The sequence below is a fragment of the Microtus oregoni genome, unplaced genomic scaffold (assembly GCF_018167655.1).
Source record: "Microtus oregoni isolate MIOR12 unplaced genomic scaffold, Mior012 000032F_ref0000030, whole genome shotgun sequence".
NCBI lineage: Eukaryota > Metazoa > Chordata > Mammalia > Rodentia > Cricetidae > Microtus > Microtus oregoni.
This window is the reverse complement of record NW_024543091.1, coordinates 15,320,652-15,337,500: the sequence shown is the minus strand read 5'-3', so window position 1 is coordinate 15,337,500 and position 16,849 is coordinate 15,320,652. Positions and strand designations below refer to the sequence as shown.

Genomic DNA, 16,849 nt, shown 5'->3' with positions numbered 1-16,849 from the left:
TATGTTTTCCCATATTCACCCATATTACCCTCGCATGTCTCCCTGTCCCTGAAGCCAGGGACCTCCTCCCCGTGTGTGTGTGTGTGTGTGTGTGTGTGTGTGTGTGTGTGTGCATGCGTGTGTGTGTGTGTGTGTGTGTGTGTGTGTGTGTGTGTGTCCCAATAGTGGGCTGGGAGTGGGGAGGGCAGGAAGACTGTATTCTAAAGACAGGTGATCTTGCCTTGGATGATGGACAGTACCAAACTCACTGGTCACATCTTGACCCCCTACTCAGCAGCATCACGGGATTTTCTTTCTGTTTTTAAAAGCCCATTACTGATCTTTTGTGGGCAGTGCTGGGGACCAAACCCAGGGCCTACCAGGTGCTAAGTCAACACTTGACACTTGACACTGAGGATATGTCAGCCCTGGGTTTGTTTGGGTTTTTTTTTTTTTTCTTTAAGAGCCTCTATATAAACAAAGCCATCCACTGGGGCTCTGTTTACTAAATGGAGTTTCTTTTTATTCACCAGTAATCTCTCCTTATGCTGGCTTTTCAATGGAAATATTTCTTCTGATATTTATTAATGAGAAGTTCAAGTAGGGTTTTAAGAGTCCTTTGCCACAGTTACTGCAATTAACACTACTTACATTTCAGTCTTTGAATATGGCCACCATGGTTTATTCCAATCCAAGCTCCAGGCTGGTGAAGTAATCCACATAATCCGAATTTCATAAACCAGCCGCAATTCACATTTCCTTGACAACAAACCTCAACCCGATATTTTCTCAAAATGACATTTCTCAGCTGAGTGAATGTAGATTTCCTATCCAATCAAAGCATAAACACTGAATTAATGAGTGAATCCGAGAGCAGCCGTTCTCCACCTCAGGGCACCAGGCCTGTTGTAAGATCCTAGCACACATCACAGACACATTTGATCCATCAGGCAGTCCCACCAAGGGCTTACATAATTTGGCAGTGAACGCTGATCAATTGCCAGGATGCAACATTGTAGCACTTTGGCAATACAAGTGGTGTTTTGGAGTGGAAATGGGGCTTTCTGAAAAGGCTGCTAAGTGATGATAATTGCTGTAGTGAGTGAGCTCAATGGGTATGTGTGTGGGAACAAAGACTCAACTCTGCACAGAGCACAAAAACCATGCCAGACGGAGACGTGTCCTCTCTCTGGGCCATCACACATGATCAGGGAGCATGATTAGTCACGTAAAGCTGGTGTGAGTCCCTACTTCTCCTCTCTAACTCCCAGTGGCCTTGCCAGGCACACCAGAGGACATCCTGGCTCCCAGGGAAAGGCAGCCAGACCATCGTCAATCTTACTGTAGCTTCCTCTCCTGGGACAGCGATGCCCTAGCATTCTGCTTGGTGCCTGCCATCAGGGCTCGGGGGACTCGTTTGATTTGGGTGGATAATCACGCTTTGCCATACGAGTTATTTAAAAGAGCAACAAGAAGGGAGGTGGACAGCTGGTGAACCTCAGCACATCTTTGATCAAGTCTAGGAGGTGAAAAGTGAGCCGTGAGCCTAAAGGGAATCTCCCCTGAGTGCGATGCAGTGGTTGTCTCTGTCAGAGGGAAGCCACTGGCAGGCTAAGAAGGAATAAGTTAAAGCTTCAAAAGGCAACATGGTTACTCCTAAAGGACATGCCTGAAGGGCGGTGGGAAGGCCAGGATTCTGGGGGGGAATAGCCACACTAGAACCTCCACTTGATGTGAGGGAGGCTGAGGAGATGGCCCGTCACACAGCATGAGGACCTGAATTCCACACTCAGAATTCATTAAAACATTAGCTCAGAACATAAAAAAAAAAAAAAAAAATCCCAGTGCTGGGGAGGCAGAGGCAAGTGCAGACCTGGAGTGTGCTGGCCAGAATTGGTAAAGCCAGTGAGAGACCTGAGGTGAAACAAAAGGTGGGTGGCACCTGAGGAACCATACCCAAGGTTATCCCTAACCTCCATATGGATGCGCACACACACACACACACATGTACGCACACGCGCACACGCACACACACACACACACACACACACACACACAGAACCACCACTAAAATTGAAAAATAAAAGCGAGCCACCAGAAGCCTGAGATGAACAATGTGCAGAGCTACATCCCATGTCCCCAGATCGGAGAGAATGCCACAGTCTCCCCTGAACCAAGCATTGTGTCCCATGGGCACTTCCTGCAAAGACAGGAAGCTGTCAAAAGTTCCATGATTCCCAAGGCAGCTTCCTGGCACCCAGGAAAGTCTTTAAAAACTCCCTGGGGAATCACGGAAAATGAAGGTAAGGTCTGAAAAGGAGAGTTCAAGGGGCTTGAATTTTAAATACTTTTAATTATTTTTCACTTTTGAGCATCTGTGTGTGTCTGTGGGTTCATACACTTGAGGGCAGGTGCCCTTGGAATCGGGAAAGCATCAGATCCCCCTGGAGCTGGAGTTACAGGAAGGCGGTTATCATCTGCCTGAGGTGGGTGCCAGGGACAGAATGTGAGTCCTCTGCAGGAGCAGCTCTTAGGAGCCTAGCCACCTCTCAAGCCCCAGTTATTTTATTTCGGGGGTAGGGGTACGAATCACTGTATCTTTAGTTCTGAGTGCCACAGCTCTCTTGTCAAACAACCTCATTCAAAAGAAAAGGCACAAAAGAAGGAAAGTGGTCGTGAGACAGATCCTTTTAACAGGGCTGGAGACCATAGCAACTCGACCAGGGCTCTCCAGACCAGGATCACCCCTGGGCTATGGTGAGTTGAGGATTCCCCTCTGCCCACAGGATGCTCACTTGCACCTTTCTGCGTGGATGGGTCTCTGGCTGACCTATCTGACTTCTCTATCTTGGTAGCATACCGATGACCTCTCTGTTCGTGGCATTTTTATGTTCCCATATAGAATTTTAAAATCTAGAGGCTATGTGCTGGAGAGAGGGCTCAGTGGTTAAGAGTACGCGTTGCTCTTGTAAAAGAACTGAGTTCGGCTCCTGGCGTGTATATGGCTGCTCACAAGCTGTCTGTAACTCCAGATCCAGAGAATCCAGTGCCCTCTTTTGGTCCTCATGGCACTGTAAGCAGGCGGTACATAGGCATACCTGCAGGCAACACCCAGATACATAAAATAAAATAAATCTTCCCCAAAAGTCTGAGCTGAGAAGAGAATATCAAAGGTCACGTGCCATGCCCGCACTTCCAGTGCACACCCACACACTGAGGCCTCCTGTTTTCAGGCGCTGGAAAAACATAGAATTCATGCGCAAAATAATACTTAAGGTCTGTTCACATCTTGACCCTTGAGACGATTTCTAAAAGCTTCAAAAGTAGAGCCAACGCCGGGCGATGGTGGCGCATGCCTTTAATCCCAGCACTCGGGAGGCAGAGGCAGGCGGATCTCTGTGAGTTCGAGACCAGCCTGGTCTACAGAGCTAGTTCCAGGATGGGCTCCAAAGCCACAGAGAAACCCTGTCTCGAAAAACCAAAAAAAAAAAAAAAAAAAAAGTAGAGCCAAGATGCAGAGAAGGCCAGCAGTGGCCTGGAGACGGGACTCGGTTGGTAGAGTGCTCACTTAACACCAACAGAGGCCTGGGTTTGATCCTCAGCACCACACAAACCCAGAGATGGTGATTCCTGCTGTCACCCTAGCATTGGCAGGCAGAGGCAAGAGAATCAAAAGCTGAAGCCCCTGGTTATATAGCAAGTTTGAGGCCAACCTGGGCCGTGTGAGAGGCCAGTTTCAAAAACAACAACAAATAAAAAACAGAAGGGGGTGTTGCTGGAGAGATGGCTCAGCAGCTGAGAGCACTGGCTGCTCTTCCAGAGGACCTGGGTTCAAGTCTCAGGACCCATATATGATGGCTCACAACCATGTGTAATGGTTGACACTCTCTTTTGGCCTCTGGGCTCTCTCTCTCTCTCTCTCTCTCTCTCTCTCTCTCTCTCTCTCTCTCTCCACACACACACACACACACACACACACACACACACACACTAAATCTTTTAAAGGGTAAATAAATGTATTTTTTAAAACAACAGAAAGACACAGCTGGGAGAGAGAAGGAAGCACAAGAGTGGTAGGACCTATTTCTAACTCAGGGAACAAAGTCACATCCCAGCCGGGTACACACGTCACCTCCCCGAGTGTCTTCTTATCTCTAAGGTCAGGCTAGCAAGGAAGACTTTATTATGAAAAATGAACCAGCTGAGTCATGTACAGTGCCTGCTAAATGAAACGGCTCAAATTTGGAAACAAACAACAACAACAAACACATTGTATTTATGGCCACAAGAACACTGGTGTTGTTCATGTTTTTAAGTGATGAGGCAAAAACTTCCACTCTTGACCATACAACACCAACCATTCTAAAATAATTTATTAACTAATTAAGAAAACAGAGGGCAGGGAATCTAAAGTACAATGCTATGTCCACAGATGAGCTTTTATAAACATTGCCGACTGAATAAACGGAGCTCCTCACAGCACCCTGGGCACAGCCAAGGTCTTAGGCAGACAGCAGCTCCTGCCATCGGGGCTTCGATCTCCCATGGGGAGCCCAAGGCAGAAACACAATAAAAGGGTAGAGAAGCACCCCAAATCTCCAAGCCCAAATCTGGCTTCTGAAGCTTCCTCAATACTCACTGCTACCTGGTCAGGGTAGACACAAAATAAAACCTGCTGGCCAGTCTGACATACCTAAATCTACACTCAAGACAAACAGCCAAGAAAAAAAAAAACCCACTTCCTAAAATCGCATGGAGTCTTCTCAGATTTCTGTCTTGTCCCGAGTAACATGAGGTCAGCTCAGCATGGAGAAGCCGTTCAAAGGCAGACATAGCTTCACTGTGCCTGCCTGAGGACTGCCACTAACCACGGCACCAAGGATCATGAGGGAGGGGACATCCTACAGATAACTGCTTGTCTACACTATGAGGCCTGACCTGGATTATGGCCTATACTTTCCTTCCTTCTCCCTTCCTCTCCTTTTTCCCTCCCTCCCTCTTTCCCTTCTTCTCTCATTTGGTCTTATGTAGCCCAGGATGGTCTGGAACTCACTCCACAGCTACTAAGACTGACTTTGAGTCTCCTGCCTCTGCCTTCTGGGTGTTGTGCATCATCAAGGAAGAGTTGCAGAGGAACCCGGGGCTTCAGGCACTCCAGGCAAGCTCTATCAACTCAGCTACATCCTCAGCCGGGGACTTTGTCAGTGCGTTCACCTGTGAAAAGCCCACTCTCTCCCCGGGTCTCACCTATGGGGGCAGCTTCCGACTGATGTCAGACATCAGCACTCAGCTCCGAGGAGCTCAACACAGGCCCAGCGGCAACAGCTCCTCTGGCAGGCAATTCTGTACCTCCAAACCACACTTTAAGCTTTTTCAGACACTCTCATTGCGGCTACATGGCAGACAGGAAGCAGGATCCCTCCTTTATATCCTTTGGGCCAGACCCTGGAGCACTAGCGTGGACAATATTTTCACCGCCTAAGAGATATACAAGTTCTGTTAGGTTGGTCATTTCCTCCAGGGTCTCACGCGCAAGTCAGGAGCAGCCTTAGGACTTACATGAGATCATCACTGGGTCTTCCCGTGTCCCTGTCTCCCACTGTGTATCTGGTATAATTATCCTCACCTAGTCACCGGAGGACCCTGGACCAGCACACATCCCTGCATCCCTCACTACATCTCTGTGCCCACAGCGGCATCTCATCTGGCAGAGCTCAGAGGGGATATCACACAGCCGTGCCTTGCTGCTTGCCACGTGTCCTGCCCCAGGTACCGTGTCTCATAGAGAGTGCATTGAGGGAATAAATGAATGGGGAGCGGAGGAATCACTGTCCACGTACACAGGTGAGTTCCTTTACATTTAAATGGCTGACGGGGAGGGCTGGGAGATGGCTCAGTGAGAATGAGGAGCTGGGTTTGAATCCCCAGCACCCAAGTGAAAAGTGGGGCATGGCCACATGACCCTATAACCCTAGCATTGGGTATGGGGCAGCCTCTGGGGGCTTGCCATCCTGCCAGCCTAGCAGAAACAGTGAGCTTCTGGTTTGCTGAGAAAGCCTGTCTCAAGGCAAGAACAATCAAGGAAGACACTTGGCATTCTCCTCTGTACTATACACAAATGACAACTTCTGCACACTCATGTGTTTGCAACATGCAGGTATGTGTGTACACATGCATGCACACACACACAGAGAAACATAGATGCACAGAAACAGATGCTTTTTTAAAAAGTTTTCCATAAGGGGCTAGGGAGAAGGTTCAATGGGTAAAGAACTTGCTATGAAATCTTGAGGACCTAACTCCAGATCTCCAGCACCTTTTTCCCCCCTAAATGACCAGGTAAACACCTGAAACTCCAGTGCTGGAGAGGCAAAGGCACACCAGTCAGCCAACCTAGCCAAGTTGGTGAGTACCGTGTTCAGCGCAATCTGGAGCAGAGATTGAGGAAGTTGGCCAGTGTCAACATTGGGCTTCCTCGTGCACATTCCCACACATGCCTGCATGCAAACACATGCTGACTGTCACAGCTCATCTTCTCTCAGGAACCCCCAGGCAGATGCTGATCCCTACCTTAAAGCACTAGAACAAGACCCATAGTCCCACTGTGACGTTGCTTCCCACGAATGACCTCTGGGCCACAAGGTATGCATGTTCTAAGACAGGGAACAGGCCCCAGGATCATCAAGCCTGAATTGTTGGAGATGCATCAACAATGTGCAGTTCATGACAAATGGACAAGCCATTTACAGGAATCTACCCCAGGAAGCCTTCTGCAAGTGAATCCTATGCTTGAGCCTCCCCCTCCCTGGCAGTGAGCTTCCGGAAGAGTCCCAGGGAACCCACGAGGCATCCTCCATCCACCCGAGTCCCCATCACAGAATGGCTGTGGGGATCTGCATTATGAGCAAATGCGGCCAAACAGTTACAAAACAGAGCCGCTGGGAGGTGCTCCTGGGGTGCAGCCTCCCCATCTCTCTGCCACCCCCTGTCTCCAAATCACAAACCAACAAGTCTCCAGCCTGTCTCAGTCTGTTGGGTACAAGTGCCAAGTGAGCTGTGATATAAATGAGGGGCACCTTAATATCATCCTAGTAAAGATGTTAAATAAATAAATAAAACAGAAAGAGCGGAGCATGGTGGCTCATGCCTGTCATCCCAGAACTTGGGAAGCAGAGGTAGGAAGATCGTGAATTCCAGGACAGCCTGCAATACATAGTACAGGCTACATAGAGAGCTGCAATCTCAAAGCAAGACAGAATGGGTAAAAGAAAAATAGAACATAGCCCTATTTTAAAACAAGATGAAAATAAAGTTCCTAAAACAGAAACTTAGCAGATTCACATACATACAAACGCAAGCTGTCTGTTGTTCAAGGGGGCTATTATCTATATAGTTGGTGACAGCGGGTCCTCATGCTGTGGTAAAACTTTCCAACCTAGAATTCTCCTAAGTGACTGAGAAAGGATTATTACCCAAACCCCGACTCTGAAGCCACCTGGCCATGCTAAAGCTTATTCTCAACAACTTTCAGGGACAAACTGGCTGTCCTTGGAAACATCCTGGAGCAGCTTCTCCTTCCTGAAGTCCTTGCACCCAAGCCCAGCCTCACTTCAGCTCCAGGCTCTCCCATGCCAGGGCTGCATGTGGCTGGGCCTTCAATAAATTACACCTGGCAGGGGATGTGTAAATGCAAATGCGTGTTCGGGTAAAATGTATGCAGGAAGGGAACCACGCGTCTCCTTTCAATTTCCAAGCACCAAAGCCCTTCCTTGGTCTCTCAAGAGCAGAGGGCACAGTTTAGAATTTGGAAGCTGCTCTATGCCCTCCCTACCTGGGAGTCAGGATATGTAATAAAGTCTTTATTGTGTACAGACGCCTAAACAAGGAAGTTTCCCTAGGCACCATGTTTTCAATAAGAAAAACTTAAGTCAATAATCCAAATGAGTTGACATTTTTGCTGCACAGAAATTCTGTGCACAGAAGTTCTGATACTCTTGATACTTTAACCTCTTGGGTGTGGGTGGACTTAAGTGTTACCGTGTATTCGTTCATTCATTTGTGGAGCTAAGAATTGAGCCCAGGACTTGGTGGGGGCCGACGCCAAGCACATACTCTAGCATGGAGCTGCACTCCCAGCAGGCAAAATTTCAAAACCTACTCCATATATCTGAATTTTGTTAAAAATACCGTTGTGGTTTGAATGAAAAGTGTCTCCCACAGGCACCTGTAACTGAACACTTGTTCCTTGTTGAGGGCATTGTTATAAAACCTTTAGAAAGTGTGCCTTGCTGGAGGAGGGTATGTCACTGGGGGCTTGCGTGTGTGTGTGTGTGTGTGTGTGTGTGTCTGCATGCATGCACACATGCATGAGTGTGAGAGTGTGTATTGTGTGTGTCTGAATACATGTGTGCATGCATGCATGTGTCAGTGTGTGAGTGTGTGTGTGTGTGTGTGTGTGTGTGTGTGTGTGTGTAGACATCAGAGGACAGCCTAGGCGTTGGCCCTCACCATTCGTTCTCCTGGCTAGTTGGCCAGTACGCCTGTGGGGTTCACCTGTCTCTGCCTCCCTTCTCCATTTTCATTTCTTTTTCATTGTTGTTCTTTTTGGGTTTGGGTTTGGGTTTGGTTTTTGAGACAGGTTTTTTTGTGTGTGTATTCCTGGCTGTCCTGGAACTTCCTCTGTAGATCAAACTGCAGCGAACTCACAGAGATCCACCTCTGCCTCCCGAGTTCTGAGATTAAAGGCGTGTGCCACCACTACCTAGCTCTTTTCTTTTTCTTACTTTTCTTTTTTTTAGACAGGGTCTTACAATGTAGCCATGGCTGGTCTGAAACTCATTATGTAGACCATGCTGGTCTCAAACTCTCAAACTCACAGAGACTCACCTGCCTCTGCGTCTGCACCCCAAGTGCTGGCATTAAAGGCATGTGGAGCCTGGCACACCCCCATTCCCATCTCTCACTGGGATTATAAACTATCACACTTCACATCCAGTTTTTAGGTGGCTTCTGAGGATCTGAACTTAGGCCTCCTCTGTAAATGCCTCTCTCCAGCCCTCTACCCTTTCTTGATTCCACTGGACCCTCACAAGGCATAAAGGCCTCATCCAAGTATTCCATCCACTTTGGTTCTCTCACAGCTCATAGTTAAACTATTATAACCTTAAAATATTTTATAAACACACAAACCATACTGAACCATGACACTGCAGCCCGGCAGCAGCCAGAGGTCATCAGCTCTTTCGGGTTTGCTGACGCTGCGAACATCACCACTAGGAAACTGGTCCTAGGAGCCTGCTATCATGCTGGCCAGCCTTCGGTGACAGATACTGGGGTTCTGAGGCCCTTGTCCCACAGAACTTACATGGTGGGAGGGAAGGGAAGAGTAAATGTGGACTCAGACATTGTGGAAAGTGCTCTGAAGGAAACAAAGCCGCTGGAGGCAGTGATGGAGAGAAGGACCACGGTATGAGAGAGGCGAGAAGGCTGCTCTAAGAGTGGAACTTTTGGCCTGAAGGAGACTGTGAGCCTTTCAGGGAGTACCAAACAGGGACTGAAGCTTGCAGGGAAACCCACACACACACACGCACACACGCACACACACACGCGCACACACACACACGCGCGCCAGTTAAAGACTCTACAAGGCTGATTGGTAGATTAGAACTTGTAATTACTGAGAGTTGGAATGTTGCAGATTCAGATCCAAATTATCTCAGGCAATCTTTAGCTCCCTTAATAAGCATCCATGGTCCACCCACTTGTCTGACAACTGTCATGTGACTTTTAGTGCATGTTAGTACACCATTGCTTCCAAGCGTCATTAAACACAGTTTCTGAGACTGCAACAGAGCTCTCCCTCTCCACTTTGCTGCAACCCGCCGACCTGATGTTCCCAGAGTGCTTTACAAGCATCCTGCTTTTTCTGTAGTTATAAATACTACATGGGGCTGGAGAAATGGCTCAGCAGTTAAGAGCACTGACTGCTCTTCCAGAGTTCATGAGTTCAATTCCCAGCAACCCATGGTGGCTCACAAACCATTTATAATGGGGTCTTATGCCCTCTTCTTGCATGCAGGTGTACATGCAAATAGAGTACTCATACACATAAATAAAAAAAATTAAAATAAATAAATAAATGCTGCATGAAAGTGTCACCACATTAAACTATGGCGGCAACCTGAGTCCATATTCTTAGGTCATGGTCACTCATATCTTGCTCCAGAATAAATAATCTCCTATTCCCTTTGAGATTAGAGCCATGTTTTCATGTCAACAAGAAACTCAGAGACTCAATGAAGTGGCTCAGCCAGGTCCTAGGTGGGGCTGGGAGAGCCTCTCAAGACTCCACGGTTTGCCAAAGTTGGAGAAAACACCACCAGTAGGGCTCCAGGTGTTATAGAAACCCAGGCCCTGAGCAAGCACAACTTGGAAGTCAGGTCAAGGCAAAGCTGCGGTGTTCTGCTGCATAGCGTGCTCTGAGGACACTGGGGTGTGTTACAACACTGGGGATGTGGCTCCGTGAGGAGAGTGCTTGCCTAGCATGCAGGAGGCCATGACGCTGATCCCAGCACTGCACTAGATAAATGTGGCGGTAGAGGCTTGCAGTATCTGTGCTGGGGATGCTGGGGACACTAGGGACACTCGGGAAGTAGTGCAGGATGATCAAAAATTCAAGGTCATGCTTAGCCACAGACTGAGTTTAAGGCCATCCTGGAGTGTGTGTGACTCTATTCCAACAGAGAAAAAGAAAGCTGACCTGTGGAACCAGCAACCTTCCCTGCCCATACTCTCCCGCCACCCCAGGATTGCAACCTCTGCCAGACCCATCTTCTGTCTCCAGCCTAGAGTACGAATATCAGACACAGCCTGGTGCTCGATGGCAGAGAACAGAGTGGGGTCAGTATTAGCTGGACGGAGCGCTGCTTTCCTTCTTCCTTCTGGCAGCTCACTGTTGGGCTGAATGGCTGCCCAAGGTGTAAGGGTATAACGAGCCCAGCTACCGGGCACAGTGGGGATTTAACAAAGAGCGACAATGTCCACATAGGGAAATCCTTCCTTGCCTTGGGAGTGCCAGGAAAGACATCGATGAGATAATCCAAACATGCAAAACAAAGTCACTCTTGTGTCTCTCCTCTCCAGAACACACTGCCCATCCTCCACCTCACTCCTTCTCAAGCAGGTAGATGACAGTCTACAAATGAAGTGTCCAGAGGCTAACACACCCGAGCTTCCCCCTAGATGAGCCGGTTTCTAGCTCCCAGTTCCATGTTTTGAGAGTCCAAACTTCTGCTCAGGGATGCTCTCTCCATCCCTGCCATGATGTCTCTCCCATCAGTCATGTAACCATAGCAACTTTAGTCTATCCTCCACCCTCTCAGCCTATCATGGGGTCTCTTGTCTGTGCCTTACGGCCGTCAATCTAAATAATGGAATCCTTCAGATTGCAATAACAGTGAAATTAACTCCTAAATTTGCTCGCTATGACCCTTGGTGCCTTTGCTCTGAACATTAACCCACTCAGGACTGCAATGTCCAAAACAGCCCTCTGGACACTAGCCCAGTGGAACATTAACACGCACCTCAGACGGGCGGCTGATGTGCACAGAAACCTGAGGGAGAGTTACATGTCTGTGGTCTGTGTTTTTTCCCTAGGGGATAATTTATACACATTCTTGTATGAATACCAAAATATCTTTTAGGTCTCCGGCGCATCTCTTCGATGGCAGCTTCCTGGCCTCAACTGTAGAAACCATGCTTTGGAGTCTTAGACTAAAGTGCCCCGTGCCCTAACTGTCCTGCCGGCAACAGGAAGCAGACATTCTTACCAAAACAGGTGTCAAGTTATGAAATAGAACAGGCAAAGTTTTTTAAAAAAAAAAAATCACTGCAAAGAAAGGAAAGGGGGGGGCACCCGAAGAGGAAAAGGACAAAGCTCAAAAGGAGACAAAGAAAGGGAATCCCTGTTTAGGCATTAGGACTGGAGAGATGGCTCAATGGGGAGAGCACTGGCTGCTCTTGCAGAGGACCCAGGTTCTGTTCCCAGCCCCACGTTCATCTGTGATGTATGCAGAGCAAGGAAGGAGAAAGATGGAGGCGAATTACATGGAGAGGATACTCATTAAGCCTGCGTGACCACAGGATGCCCCGTGACAGAAAATGCTGGTGGGGTGTAATTGGACTCTGTACAAGAGGTGACCGTGTTAAAACATCCCCTTAATAAGCACTGGCCTGGCTTCCCTGACCCAAATGTGTCTCCTTCCCTGTGCAGAGGCCCAAACCAGCTCCTCCCCTCTCGTGATGACTTCCTTCTTAGTGACCTCAGAGTCACTGGGGGTGTCCCTGTCTCGGTCAACTTGGACGGCCACTTATTAAAACCAGCTACTATCACCAATTCCCCAGAGCTCAGGCCACCTCCACCCCTGCTGGAATGTGAACCCAGCAGCATCAGAGACCCAAGCCTCCTAACTGATACATGCAAAGTCTGTTGACCAACAACACAGGTCCCCACGCCCACCAGAGCCCTGCCAAGCTCCTAGGGCACGCCTTTCAACATTGTTCCTCACAGTAACTACAGTTCTACATTTATAAGTTTTTCAATTTTTACTTAATGTCTACCTCCCTCACCAAAAAAAAAAAAAAAAAAAAAATACACTGAGCAGACGCCGTACTAAGTTTTGTGAATGAGAGACACCCATCAGTCTAAGGCCTCCCCCTCCAAATGAGAAAATGGGACAGTTCAATTTTGAGTAACCAGTGCAGAATTTGCCTCCAGAGCCACTTTGCCCATAGGTGTCTGATGCAAAACATGCCAGTAATTATTACTAATTATTAATAATTAGTAATACAGTCATAAATCATACCGACCATTCACCATGTGTCAAGGGTGATGCCAAACAATATATATATATATATATATATTATTTACAATATTTTCCTGTGCTTTACCAGTAGGTATCATGTAATTTGCCATTACTTCTCAGATGAAGCAACTAAGTAAGGTTCAGAGAGAGGGGTTCAATCACTTGCCTAAGGTCACCTAGCAGCTGTGACAGAGCCAAAGGTCACATACACCCATCTGCCTCTGGAGCCCAACTATACAACAGCCAAAGGCATCTTGGTTAAGGACCTGGACTTTTTCCAGCATTCATGACCCTGCCCAACAGTCTGATCCCAGGAAAGCCACACAATCAACAAATGGTCAAGAGAGCTTTTGGAATTCATCTGGAGTGTAGGTTGTTGTTAGGGGGCGGGTGCAGAGAATTATAAAAACAAAACAGGGGCAGGGGGTGTTGCTGGTGTTGCAACTGCCGGGAAACCAGCCATTGGGCATATATCAAAGACATACCAGGAGCAAGGACGCTGCGAGTTCCCAGGTCACCTTGATCCCATGTGACCTGGGGGTCTTTCTCAGATTCACAGCAGATGGGAGGAGGAATCTGTGGGCTCCCACAGCAAGGAGGCTCCTGGAAGAGCAGAGCTGGGAAGCTGAGAGAAGGCTGGCTGACCTGAGAGGAACAGCAGAATATTAAGAGCCATGCAGAACTTTGAGGAGAAAATGAGAATTTTCCTGATGGCCACAAAGAAGTGGAGCGTTGCAGCCCCCAACCACTCTGGAAACAGAAGCATCTCCCATCTCAGGAAGCAACAGGATCTCAGGCAAGTCACCACCCACACCTTCTGTCCCATAAGAAGGAAAGGGTGGGGGCCGTGGATATAGCTCAGTTGGAGGAGTATTTGCCTAGCACACACCAAGTCCTGGGTTCAGTGCCCACCATCCCCATAAACTGGGCATCATAGCACACACCTAACACTCACAGGGTGAAGACAGGAGAATGTGTTCACAAGTTCAAAGCCAGCCTGGGGAACCCCACCTCATAATAAAGCTTAAAAGTGGGGGGCCTAGCCATTGGACATATACCAAAGATATGTACACACCCAACAGTCAGGACAAGTTCCCAGGCCATTTTGATCCCATGTGGGCCTGGGGGTGTCTCAAATCGCCAGCAGATGGGAAGGGAAACTATAGGTTCCTCTCACATTCCAACAGATGAGCTTGGAAGTCCTCCATGCTGGTCTCCCAAGAAAGGCCAAGCACATAGAGAACAGGATGGCCACTTCATGGGACCATTATGGGATGGAATGAGGTCATGAATGAGGAAGCACTTTATCAGCTGTCATTCATTAGGGAAACAGGAGGCACCAGCCTGTTCCTGCAGACATTGTAAATCCAGTCTCTGCTATTCTCTCTCTCTCTCTCTCTCTCTCTCTCTCTCTCTCTCTCTCTCTCTCTTCTCCCCTCTCTCCCTCCTCCTTTCTCAGAGAACTGGTAGACTCAGCACAATGGCTCCAGAGCAGGGATTCCGAGCTCCCTATGCAAGGCAGAACTCTGAGGGACTGGCCTGGGCTCCCTTTCTCAGAGGACCACCCACGCTGTGGAGCTGGACTTCTCAAACCCAACATCTGGTTTTCTGTGGACAGTTATCAAGAACCCACTCCCTGGAGGTCTATCTGGGTAATGGAGGAATTTGGAAAGTAGGAACAGGAACTGTGCCTTCAAAGTGGCCCAGAGGTGACTGGGAAGGCATCAGTGAAAAACGGGGAAAGGAGCATTTCCAGCTTATGGCTACATAGTCAGCCTTATCTTTTTCAGTTCCTCCTGGCTACTTGAGGAAGTGCATGGTCCCCTCCAACATCTTCGAAGTGAGAAGGGAACTGCCTCCCTGACCTTGCTTCCATCACAAACCCACCCCTCTGGCTCCACCTCTCCTGCCTCCCTCCTCCCCTTATAAAGATCCCCATGAACACATTGGGCTGAGCAAGTCGGGTCCTTCTCCAGGCTCAAAGTTGTTCATGTAGTTGCATCCCCTTTGCCTTACAAGGAATCATCACAGGTTCCAGGATCGGGCAGGACATGAGCATCTTTGAGGAGTCATTGTCCTCACAGGAGGGCAAGCGAACCGTGTTTTTCTGTGGCTTCTTAATTTTTCTATTTAAAATGACATAGAGGAACCAGACATGGCAGCAGAGGTCTGTGAAACCAGCACTAGGGAAGCTGAGCTAATAGTCACACCTTGTCTCAAAGAACAAGCAAATAAAAAGGGCATACCTGATCATAACTACAGTCATTAGACATCATCGTCAAGGAGAGCTGTGACCTCTGTAAACACCAGGTCTAGATTTGGCAGGGCAGGAATATGAACCACACAGCAGGTTCTCCTTGAATCAAGGATCTCTCTGATCCATGCCAAAGACACATGCATCCCTCAAGGATACAGCTTCAGAGTCCCATCCTGCAGAGGACACGGTGGTCCCGTGAGCCAGGTGGCCCCTACTGACCAGGGTCACACATCCCCTCACTCCTGATGGAAGGAAAGCCACTGCCTGAGTGATTTCAGAAATGCCAAGAGAAAGCGCTGGTGCTGAGGGAGGGAACAAGATAAACTCCCATCAAATGCCAGAGGGGCTGTCACGTGAAGAGGAGATTAAATCTGTTCTGGGTTCCTAGAGCAGGGACAATTCCACACAGACTTGCCTGACCTACGTGCCCCAGGGTAGCAATGGGAATGCAGCTCAACCCAAAATTCCAAACTTGCTTAAAACATCACGAGAGCTGGAGAGATGCTCAGCGGTTAAAAGCCGTTTTCTAGAGGACCCAGGTTTGATTCTCAGCACTCACATGGAGGCTCACAACCATCTGTAACTCCAGTTTCAGGGAATCCAACATCCTTTTCTGACCTCCACAGGCACTGAACATACATAGTGCATATACATACATACTGGCAAAAAAAAAAAACCCACACGCAGAAAAAAAGTCTCAAAAAATATTTTTAAAACCATTAGGATAACTGGTTTCTGTAACTCAATTGTACAGTTGTGAAAGATAAATATAAGTTGTGAAATTGTAGGTGACAATGGCCTGTTGTAACGTGAAAAGGCTGGACATACCTGTAAGAGAAGAAAGCAAGCCTTCTAACAGAGACACCCAAAGAGAAGACAGGCTGTTGTGGAATTTTTATGTGTTGCATTTGTTTATGTTGCAGAATATTTGTTTTAACTATTTAAAAATGTGTCACAATTGTTTAATTATGTAAAGATGTGTTGCTGTTTTACCTTGCCTGCCTAAGGCGCCTGATTGGTCTAATAAAAAGCTGACTAGCCAATAGTGAGGGAGGAGGTACAGGCAGGCCTTCTAGTCAGAATAAGTAGGAGGAGGAATTTAGACTTGAGGAAGAAAGAAAAAGAGATGACAGGAAGATACCTGGAACCGGCCAGCCAGCCAGACATGGAGGAAGCAGGAAAGCAGGACACACAGAATGAAAGAAAGGTCAGAAACCCTGAGGCAAAATACAGAAACAGGTTAGATTAAGTTAAAAGAGCTAGTGAGACAAGCCTAAGCTAAGGCAGACCATCGTAATTATTAATAAGTCTCCGCATCTTTATTTGGGAGCTGATAGGCAGTCATTCCAACTACAGACAGCAAATGTTCCTCATTGGATGTGGCTACCCAGTCACAGGCACACGAGATGGGACTCTAGTCTTCGTGAGGACAAGAATCGGAGAACAGGTTCCAACCCTGATCCCTTTACATGCACAAAAACCTCCAGATAATCGCATGAAGGAGCTCAGGGCAGAAGGAAAGGGAGGCAGGACACTGAGGAGCAAGCTTTCTGCAGATCTTTCCCAACCTTACCTGCACAGCCAGCTGGGAGATTAACCTCTTCACTGGCAGACTTCGCTCCCGCCTGCCCCTGGGAGAAGGTGGTTTGGGTCCACTGCCTATAGACTTCCAGCCTGGACCAGAGAACCAGTGATACTCTCAGGCCCATCATTGGCACCTGTCTCATTCCCAGACAAGCTCTCAAACCAT

The 16,849-nt window shown here is 48.0% G+C and overlaps 1 protein-coding gene across 3 annotated transcripts in view; it reads right to left on the bottom strand.

The window, feature by feature from the left end:
• Cgnl1 (cingulin like 1) overlaps positions 1 to 16,849 on the bottom strand; it is a 155,425-nt gene that overhangs the window by 114,022 nt on the left and 24,554 nt on the right. Inside the window, exons 1-2 of one of the 3 annotated variants that reach the window (XM_041679563.1) lie at positions 5,227 to 5,452; positions 631 to 806 (exon numbers count right to left, since the gene is read on the bottom strand). The exons of 1 other annotated variant lie outside the window; for it this stretch is intronic. The gene's annotated coding sequence lies outside the window, so the exon portion shown is untranslated. Of the gene's footprint in view, positions 1 to 630; positions 807 to 5,226; positions 5,453 to 16,849 lie in introns of those variants that run through there. One more of the 3 variants, XM_041679565.1, reaches the window with a different exon arrangement.